The sequence below is a fragment of the Paramisgurnus dabryanus genome, chromosome 3 (genome assembly GCF_030506205.2).
Source record: "Paramisgurnus dabryanus chromosome 3, PD_genome_1.1, whole genome shotgun sequence".
Lineage (NCBI taxonomy): Eukaryota > Metazoa > Chordata > Actinopteri > Cypriniformes > Cobitidae > Paramisgurnus > Paramisgurnus dabryanus.
The window spans coordinates 25,434,915-25,445,253 of record NC_133339.1 but is presented as its reverse complement, the minus strand read 5'-3'; the positions used below and the strand labels follow the sequence as shown (position 1 = coordinate 25,445,253).

Here is a 10,339-nt window from a genome sequence, read left to right as displayed (position 1 = left end):
ATCGCACACTTTCTTCAGCTCTGTTATCACCATGGTTACCAAATAAGAGCGTTATCCAAGAGTGGGATGGATCTAATATCATTATGTCTTTAGCAAAACTCGAGCACTGAATCCCACGTCTTTGTGTTGAGTTTCACGATCCCAGACAGGTAATGTCACAAATGGAAATGCAATCCTTTGTGAATGGAATCATACGTTTTACTTCCGTCGGGATGCATGGAAGTCTAGTACGGAATGAACTTTTCGATTTTTATAACTAAAAACGGTGCAAATTCCCATCACACAATATCTAAGGTCCCTTTCTCTCTTACACACAGGCAGTCGGCTGCATATTACCACATGGAGCATCTCGGCTGTTTTGGGAATACTTTTTTTTTACAGCTGACAGGAAAAAGCATTTTGATTAATGCGGCAATCGCGAAATGACCTTTGCATGCCGCGAGAGCTGTCTATTTTACATTCAATATTTAATCATTTGATAAAGTATAGAACAAGCCCAATGACAGCAATTCATCACTTTCATCTAAAAGCCTTTCGCAGTGCTGCGAGCCTCATGCAGGGTCTGAACGCTCCACTGCATCTACAGCTAATTAACTGACAGAGATTTGTTAATGGAGTTTCCTACAAAGTGCTCTCGACCGCTGCATCATTCTGGTCATTCCGGGTCATTATTTGATGACTAATAAACCTTTCAGGTTTTTGTAATAGCTATCATTGCCATTTATAATAATGTATATGCAATATTTTTTAGGTGGGACTCGTGAGAAGGATTGATATAAAACAAACATGAAAAATGTGTGAAATCGACTTGCTAGTTTTCGTGAAGGAAATGACTAGAACTCGACCTACTTAATGCAGCGGGTAAATCATCAAAGGCCATATGAGGACAAAGTCGTATAGCAGGATTCGGTGAGAGAAATAACACGCTCTGAGCAGCACCAAATGCAAGACATAATGGGTGAGTAAATAAAGCGGTTACTCACCAGCTGGCTGGTGACTTTATTAGGTACTGCAGTATAATACATGCTTTGAAATCAAAGACATACAAACTGCCTACTAAATAAAACATCTGTCATAACTCAGTTGTGTTTTACCAACTGTTTTATCAGTGGAAAATTCATCTGTAATGTCTAAAGTTTTTCTCACAAATATTGCTGACCTGCAAAAAACGGACCTAGCACTAGATATAATATATATTAAAATCTAATAAAATAATACAAAATACAGTTTCATGTCAGGTAAAAAATATTAAGCCATATTATTTATAAATATTTGGCAAATTTTGGATTAGGCCCACATAAACTTAAAAGAGTAAAGCATGCAGTCAGCAAATCTTAAAGGGATAGATCACCCTAAAATTAAAATTCTGTCATTATTTACTCACTCGCATGGTGTTACAAACCTGTATAAATTTCTTTGTTCTGATGAACGCAATAGAAGATATTTTGAGGAATGTTTGTAACTAAACCATTCATGAACCCCATTAACTTCCATAGTAGGAAAAAAGAATACTATGGAAGTAAATGGGGTCCACAAATGGTTTGGTTACAAACATTTCTCAAAATATCTTTCTTGGTGTTCATCAGAACAACAAAATTATACAGTTTGTAAAAGAGCTGCCCTACGATTAATCGCGACAAATCGTTTGCAGAATAATTTTTTTGTGTGTGTGTGTGTAAATGCACACACATGCATGTATATATTTAAGAAATATTTGCATGTGTATAAACATTTGTATATTTACATATAATTTATATCACATATAAATACAAATATTTATTATATCAATATATATTTTTTTAAATATACATACTTGTGTATAATAATTATGTAAATAAAAACTTTTATTCTGCAAACAAATAGTCGTGACTAATCATTAGGCAGCCCTAGTTTGTAACAACATGCGAGTGAGTAAATGATGACAGAATTTTCATTTTTGGGTGAACTATCCCTTTAAGTTTACTTTACTTTCATATCAAGAACAGAGAGCTGTAATGCCTCCCTATTTGTAAATGTAAATATTTTTGTGAATCCCTCGCTATTGAATCGGCTTCAATAAAAGCGCTGCTAATGTGCAGCTTCCCTTCAATTTAACAAACCCCTTATTGCACAACCGTACGTGTTATTTAAACTGACGTGTTATTTTCTGCGGATGTCGTTATGGTTGAGTAGAAAAGCGAGAGAGGAAGAGGAAGAGAGGGGGGAGGAAGTATGTGTACGCTGTGCCACGAGGGACAGTGAATTGCCACTAAACGTCTCTATTATTGCTGCTCTTTAATTAAAAGCACATGTAAGCACAGACGCTGTCAGTTCATTCATACTGTTGCCTGGGAAACCTCCCAGAGGAGACTGAAGGTATCAGGTTACCACAGAGATCCACTGCCACACACCGTGAGAAAGCTCCTGCTCTACTCAGCTTTACTTGTGTGGGACTCGAGGGGTTAATTCAATTACAGCATCTTAACCTCATCCTAATCCCAGTACGCTTAAAAAAGGATGGGGCAGACGGAAGCAAAGGATTTCTGATGTCTCACCCCGTCCTATGGTGTCTTCCACGCATGGCGGGGGACAGGTGAAGACAGACAGAGAGAGAAAGTGCCAAACAGAAACATCTGTTACAGCTTCTTCTGGAATGAGTTGATGCACAGCTGGATGTTATTGGACATTTATGCATTTTGTAGATGATTTTATCCAAGCACTATACAGTGTATTCAATCTATACATTTTGTGCAAATATATTGAATGTAACAAAATTAAGCAGCGCTAATATTACTGCTATGAATGGGGCGAAATGCATCGCCGCTCTGCCGACAGAAGACCTGCCTTTCAGTTAAAAGAACCAATCATCAATTGATAAAAGACAATTTTATGGGAGAGGGGCTCTATACAGACCCTGCGTTCGAAACCGCCTACTTCCTATATTATATAGTAGGCGAAAAGCAGTAGGCGAGGCGAGTAGTATGTCCGAATTCAAAGTATTTAAAAAACAGTAGGCGAAAAAATGTGACGGATGACCTACTACTTTCGGCACGATCCCAAAGTATTCATATGATGGACACTTTTACTATCCTACGAGCCTCTGAGAGAGGAGTTATCCAAAGAAGAAGAAGAAGTAGAGGCGTTGTTTTATTAAAAAATGTACGTACGCGGTAACGCGGCTCTGTTTAAATGCAAATACACTAAAAAGCTGTCATTTGTGGTTAAATTGCGCTATGTAACATCATTCCAGTTAATGTCTAACTTGTTATAATGATGTATGTCACGTAATGTATGTCAACAAGTCCGAATTCATTCATGTTTTAAAAGTCGACGAGTCGGTATTTCATCTAATTTAGAACCTACTGTCACAGTATGCGATTTCGGACATAGGGAGAATCACGAGGCGCCTGCCAACATGTCCGCATTAGCGGAAACAACTTCATATAAAGGCATTTTAGCGTAATTTGAGCTTAAGAAACGTTTTGGTACGGTTGATGTCAGGTTTAAATGTTTGTCTGAAATATGTTGTTTAATTGTGATTTTAGCACACGATTAAAGTAGATAGGACTTTAGTCTTTTAGGGGCTGTTTACCTGGTATTAAGATGCGTTTTCAACGATTGGATCCCACATGGACGTTCACATTCACGCTTACACCTGGTATTTTAATCCGTTTCTTTGGTCCACTTTCGACTGTTTGTGTCCTCATTACTCTAAGGAGGTGGTCTGTGGAGACTGTGGGGCGAGTCCCTCCGCTTTGGTTTAAACGCGAGCGGGATAAATGACGAGTTTAAATTGACTAATATTATGCTTGTGTTGTAAGTATAATGCCGCACAGTGTTTTGTACATGTATATGTAAGAGGTTTCACTGATATTTCAGCACAATTGATTAAATTAGATTGCGCAACTTGAAACTAAAGAAAGACGCAGAAAGCAGCCGGTTTAGTTAAAGCCTAAAGAAAGCCACTTGTGTGTTTGTGCTAGAAGTCAGAAAAGATGTGAAACATTGTGCTCGGTACATCACATTGGATAAACAGGCGGTCTTTTGTGGCTGTTTGGACACATTCCACCACATGGGCGTCTACACCACAAAAGCAATACGGCCATATGGGTTTTCGACTACCTCCGAATGTGGTCGAAAGTGGACAAGCTCAAAATGTTTCACACCACGTTTACATCTGTTTTTAGCGCCGTGCACTTTTGATCCGATCAACCAGGTGTAAACAGCCCCTTTGGTCTGAAAGTCGGAAATAACGGTCTGGACATCCCCTAAAGGGACTTTGGTGTGGGTACCTGATATGGCGCCCATGACTTTTGTGCTGCTAACACAAAGCTTTATCAACTGAGCTACAGGAACATTAAACTCATCTTTGTTAAAAATAAAGGTTCCTAAAATGGTTTTCAAAGCTGTACGGTTTCATAGAGAACCTTTAACATCCACAAAACATTTCAGCTCCACAAATTGTTTATTTTAGAGGACAAAGGTTCTACATACTATAAAAAGGTAAGAAATAAATAAACCACAGACTTAAAAGGGTCTTTGGAAAACCAAAAAATTTCTTTGATGTCATCCTTTTAGAGCATTTCTTTGAAAGAGTGATCTACTTGATATACAAGCCTGTTTGTATACCTTGCTTTTATGTGATCTAGGCTGAAATACTCAACAACGAATTCTCTTTGAAGTTTATTCGGCATGCTATTAAAAGTCTTTTCTCGCAGTCGAGACCTCAGAGCATGTTTTCTGTCATTCTCTGTATTTAACTTTCAAGTTCAATTGACTTCCTGTTATAGGTGTCACAAATGGAGACCGTCTTTGTTTGACACTGACCTCTTAATCTGATAGGGTCAATATTACGGTTGTCACGCCTGAGGTGACCTCTTCATAAGACTTCTCAAGAGGTAAGGGTACACTTACCAGTAACAGCCAGTGATTTAACTTAATCAGTGCGACAAATACAGATTTACCCTCAATGGCACACAAGGAACTGAGTCGCTTCCTGTCCCGACACAAATGTTGCAAACTACTGCATACAGAGCGAGCACAGTCGCAATACGAATTTAGAAACATGCACGATATAGATCTACTCTCACTTTCTTTTCCTCCGTAAGGCGTAGCATATAAGTGTATAAGCTTTAGTACTACCATATTAAAAGGGCAATAAACTTATGTAACTTATTGATAACCGCATCAACTAATGAAGGCCAACTTTATAATTTCTAACAAGGGACCATACAAACAGCTGCCTCTTTAGCTACAGTTCAAGATACCTCGCCATGCCCTACACATACACACCCTTGTTAGACTGTTTATGCAAGCAAATACATGGCTCTATCCAGTCTCATTTGGTTCTCAGGACAGGATGCAGTTGCTCTCAGGGAGGGACGACCCTTTCAGGAAGCCGTCATGCTCTCCAAGAGGAAATCACCTTTCCCCTCTCCCCCTTATCCGGAGATGTGTGGGCCGGGGAAGCACTGACCTCCTGAATCAGATCTACAAAACAATGTTTTAAGATTTGTTTGCACTGTGATGTCATAGGCTTTTGAAACATTAATATCACCCAATAGTACACTTAAACATGTTGCACAAACGATAAGGCGAGTATTTTAAAACTACAGGCATCTCTAGAAAACCTACAATTGGGGAAGTGGCCTAAAAGAGGAAGTGGCACGCATATTTTCGTTGTGTTAAAAAACGTAACAAAAACACACAAGTCTGCAGATTCCATCTAGGTCGACATATGACACGACATCTCCAAACCATTACTTTACTCTTCTAGAACAACAACAACATGGACTCTTTATGGGAAGTTCTTTCTAAGAAAATGGCATTCGGACATTAGTGGAGTTCAGTTTAGTTATGTGATGAAAATTGTGCCTGCTCCATCAATAGTAAGACAAAATAAAAAAAATCACAACAAGATCAGAAAAATCAGATTGTGACTTGGGTTGCATAACGATTAATCACAATTCATCTATTGCAGAATAAAGGTTTTTGTTTACATAATATATTTGTGTGAACTGTGAATATTAATTATGTATATATAAATATGCACATATATGTATATATGTATATATATATATATATATATATATATATATATATATATATATATATATATATATATATATATATATATAGTATTTATATATTATATATACTATAAATTATACATAAATATATAAATGTATGTACACATGTAAATATTTCTTAAATATATACATGCATGTGTGTGTATTTATTTATACAAAGTTATTATACACAGTACACACACATATATTATGTAAACAAAAACCTTTATTTTGCAATCGATTAGTCGTGATTAATCGTTATGCAACCCTAATTGTGACTAAACCAGAAAATAATTAACTTGGGGCCGATTTGTGCTTGCACTGGGCCCACCTCTGCAACCTGGCCAGGGTGAGATTCACCAAACAGCGCCCAGGCGTGGTAGGGAGCAAAAGCACTTCTCAAACGAACCAGGCCTCGCATGCGGTTTAGTTTGGATAGTGTAAATACGCTTTTAAGGACCATATCATGTAGGCTGGAAAGGCATGTCTGGTCTCATAAACCCGTCATCTCAACCTATCCTTTAATTCATACCACCATATTTCAACTGAAATACAACCATCAGTCACGTTTATAATCAAATTATAGAATACAATTTATTTAATAAACATAGAGTGTTTTACTAACATACGAGCTCCAAGAAGGGCTTTGCCAGGAATGCAGAGTACCACCGCAGCGAGTGTCAACATGTAAACACCCAACAGGTCGAGGCGAGAGACTTACACATCGCTAGAGCCGAAGAAAAACACTCACATGGAGACTGCACCACCCCTGCCCAAAGCAAAGATGGTTATGTTGAAATCACAGAAGCAACAAGTAACATATTTCCCCAGTTGGGCCATTCTCCAATTTGGATTTCGATTTAACTTACTCAGGTGGGAAAATTAAAAGTATGTTTCTAGAAACCTCAACTCAACTTAAAAGCATACACTTAAAAGAATAAATGTAAAGATCAAAATGTAAAAAAACACAAACCCACATTTTAAAAGCTCATACTATAAAAACTACTAATACTTGTAGTTGTTCCACTGTAGGACTATTTTTATAAACTGCATAAAAAAACATCTGTGTCAGCAAAAGTAACACGAGCAACCATGTGCTTAACCAAAATATGATCGCATTCACATCAGCTGAAAAGAACAGAGCTGTGACTTTTAAGAAGGTCACCGTTTCCAAAAGCCCTCCATTAGTGACACAAGGATCTTATTTGTACTCCTAATCGGTGCTAATGTGAAAGTTAACCACTCATTTGCACGGGGACGTATTCCAGACGAGCTGCCCCGCAACATCAGCATTTTACAATCCCACCCTTATCCCACGATGTGAAGCAGGGCTTCTATAGGGGTCACTAAAGATCGGGCATCTACACGGATCAAAGGAGATTTGACCGGCATGGTGCTTAACACCAGTGAGAATGAGAGCTCCTGTTTGCTCTCAATGCAACAATCACAGTCTGTTAGCAAGTCAGTATGCTGCTGGGCTGATAAAATCACTGCTTCATTCTCCATTTCTAATTCTGCTCCAGGCACTTGGCAACAATTGACTCTTAATTATTGTTTTTATGCGATTAAAGAGGCCTGTTTAAAGTGAAATAAAAGCAAATAAGCATCTTTTAGTATGATGTGTAAATTGGCACCAAAAGAGTGCCGCTCTCAAAGTGCCGTTCGTGATTACAGCTTTTTTTGTAACCGTATTAGCATCACTCTAGAAGAATGAGGGGGAAGCGTGTTTTCACTTCAATGCTTGAATGAATCTTTTAGAATAAAGCATTTTAATCGGATGGGTTAATCTGACATGAGAACTTTGCTACCCCCTAGTGCTTGATTCAGTAACTGTTCAATTAAACAAAGAAATATACTTCAGTCCCAGTGGAGGAGAATCTATATGAGAAAAAATACAACGGCTAATGAAAACTAAAAATTAGAAACTATCCATCAAACCATCAATCTTCTTTTTAAAGCTGCAGTTACTATCCAATACCATGTAGGTCAGTTGCAATAAGTGTGGCATCAGAGAATGTAATTATGATGCTGTTGTCATAGCAGAGGAGAACCAGGACTAGGGAGAGGGAGAGAGAGCACATCATCACACTGTGATGTGCTAAAGTGAGTCTTTTCTTCCTGTTCTGCTTGTAGACACACAAACACAAACCTACTAACAATGGTTCAAAGACATGACAATCATGGTTTAGTCTAGATCTGTTAAGTTATTCAAAAATGCATTGAAAAAAAAATTCTGAACATAAGTTCTATGCTTGAACAATACCTCTTTTCATTTTCAAAGTTTTGTTTTTGTTTTGGGAGTAAAAAAGTGAAAAATGTCAAGGTGTAAAATGCATTCATTCAAAAAAAACTTTTAAAATAATTAAGATGTTTATTCGCAGAAAGATATTTTCTTAGTTTTTACTTGATGGTTACACCACTCCACATTTTAAGTCAACATATTTTTTTAGTTGAAAGTGGTATAAATGGTATAATGAAACTCCACACACACAAGCAAATTCAGGGTTATTAATGGGACATTTTCAGCAAAAAAGTAACGTCAAAAAATTCTCATTAAAGAAAAGTTATCTAATTTTAGAACAAAACTCTTCATATAATTTTTTATACCACGGGCATGTTGAACGCTTTATTCTGATTGGTTGAGAAATGTTTCATGGGTTCCAATATTTATTTTATTTAAATTTTTTGTGTGTGCAAGTGTGCATTATGGATGTAACTTTTCTGAAGTCTGTCCCTACCTAACTGAAAAATTATTTTTAAAGTCGGGAATTGCATGGAATTTCTCACACATTACATTTTTATACTCAATTTAAAGGCAGGGTGCATGATTTCTAAAAGTTAATGTTGATATTTAAAATCACCTAAACAAACACCCCCCTACCCCAATATAATCTGGACCTTCTTTTGATAGACCCATCCCACACATACGCAACCCAGGCAACGATGTTGGTTAGTAGACAAGCCCCTTACTGCTGATTGGCTACAAGTGTGTTTTGGTACTCGGCCCGACTCCATTTTCCAAAGTGTTTTTTTTTTATTCACGCACCCCGCCTTTAAGGGTCAGTGTGTAGATTTTTGGAGGCATTTACTGGTACGATTGTAAATTGCAGCCAACCGCTAAGTCCACAGCTCACCCCTCACTTTCGAGACGCATAGTGAAGCTACGGTAGCCACCACAGGACAAACACTTCATCGTCTAACCGTGGGTTCACACCACCTGTGTTTGAGGCGTCAAATTCACATCTACCGCACTTCTAATGCCGCATTCACACGGGGCGTAAGTGTAAACGCTTAACGGAAGGCTTGTCTAAAGCGTGGCCAACAGCCAATCACAGTGGCCACTACACATGTTCCATTATTCCATAAACATAATTGGCTGGCTCTGCCTAGCTTATTTGCATAAGGCAATCTGATTGGCTGACGCACGCGTTGCCGCTTGAAAAGTTGAGAAATGTTCAACTTCTGCCGCGAGCAACGGCACTGACGCGGCACCGACGGATCCACAATTCAGTTCGGCAACGCATGACATCACCCATTACAAGTTAATGGGAAGCGTTAACGCTGACGCCCCGTGTGAATGCGCCGTCAGTGTTTGCTGCTTGAATATTTTGAGTTTACTCGCTTTATTCGCGTGTGAAAGCCACGTGGAAATTCTAGTCACTGAGATATTTATACGGAAATTTGTGTCATGGGAGGGGCTTCTGCGACTCCGCTGGCTTCCTGTAATCACGTCACTACTAGAGCAAGCCCCTGATTGGTAAACGCGGAGGGTTTTTCCGCCAAAGTTCAAAATTTTCAACCCGCGTGTTTCCTGCGGCAACGACGCACGTCTGGAGGTCTCGCTGCGCAAATTAAGCGTTTAGCGCGGCATGGTAGATGCGTTTCTGCCTCATTCGCGTGTCTAGTTCACGTGAATGAGGCGGAAACGCATCTGCCATGCCGCGCTAAACGCCTCATTTGCGCAGCGAGACCTCCAGACGCACACCATCGCGTCTTCACATTGACTTAACATTGAAATCACTGGCGCTTGAAAATTGGTGTGAACGCAGCATGAGATGTAGTCACAAAATGTGCTTTTTAGAACAGTTTGTCTGTTTAGGGCAACTGTAGAAATATGCCAACACGAAAGGCAACTTCTAATGTAATAAAAACAATACAGTTCAATACGTGTAATACGTTACACAATGCACCTTTAAAATAGAGGAATCCATTTGTCATTGACTGTACACGGCATGTAAACAAATGTCCAAACACGTACGCATAAGCGCACTCGTGCAAATTTCTACAAACAC

General features: G+C 38.6%; 1 protein-coding gene across 1 annotated transcript in view; it reads right to left on the bottom strand.

Moving 5' to 3' along the window:
- The window catches only part of septin12 (septin 12), a 67,134-nt gene that overhangs the window by 31,202 nt on the left and 25,593 nt on the right, over positions 1–10,339 (bottom strand). The window lies entirely within an intron of this gene.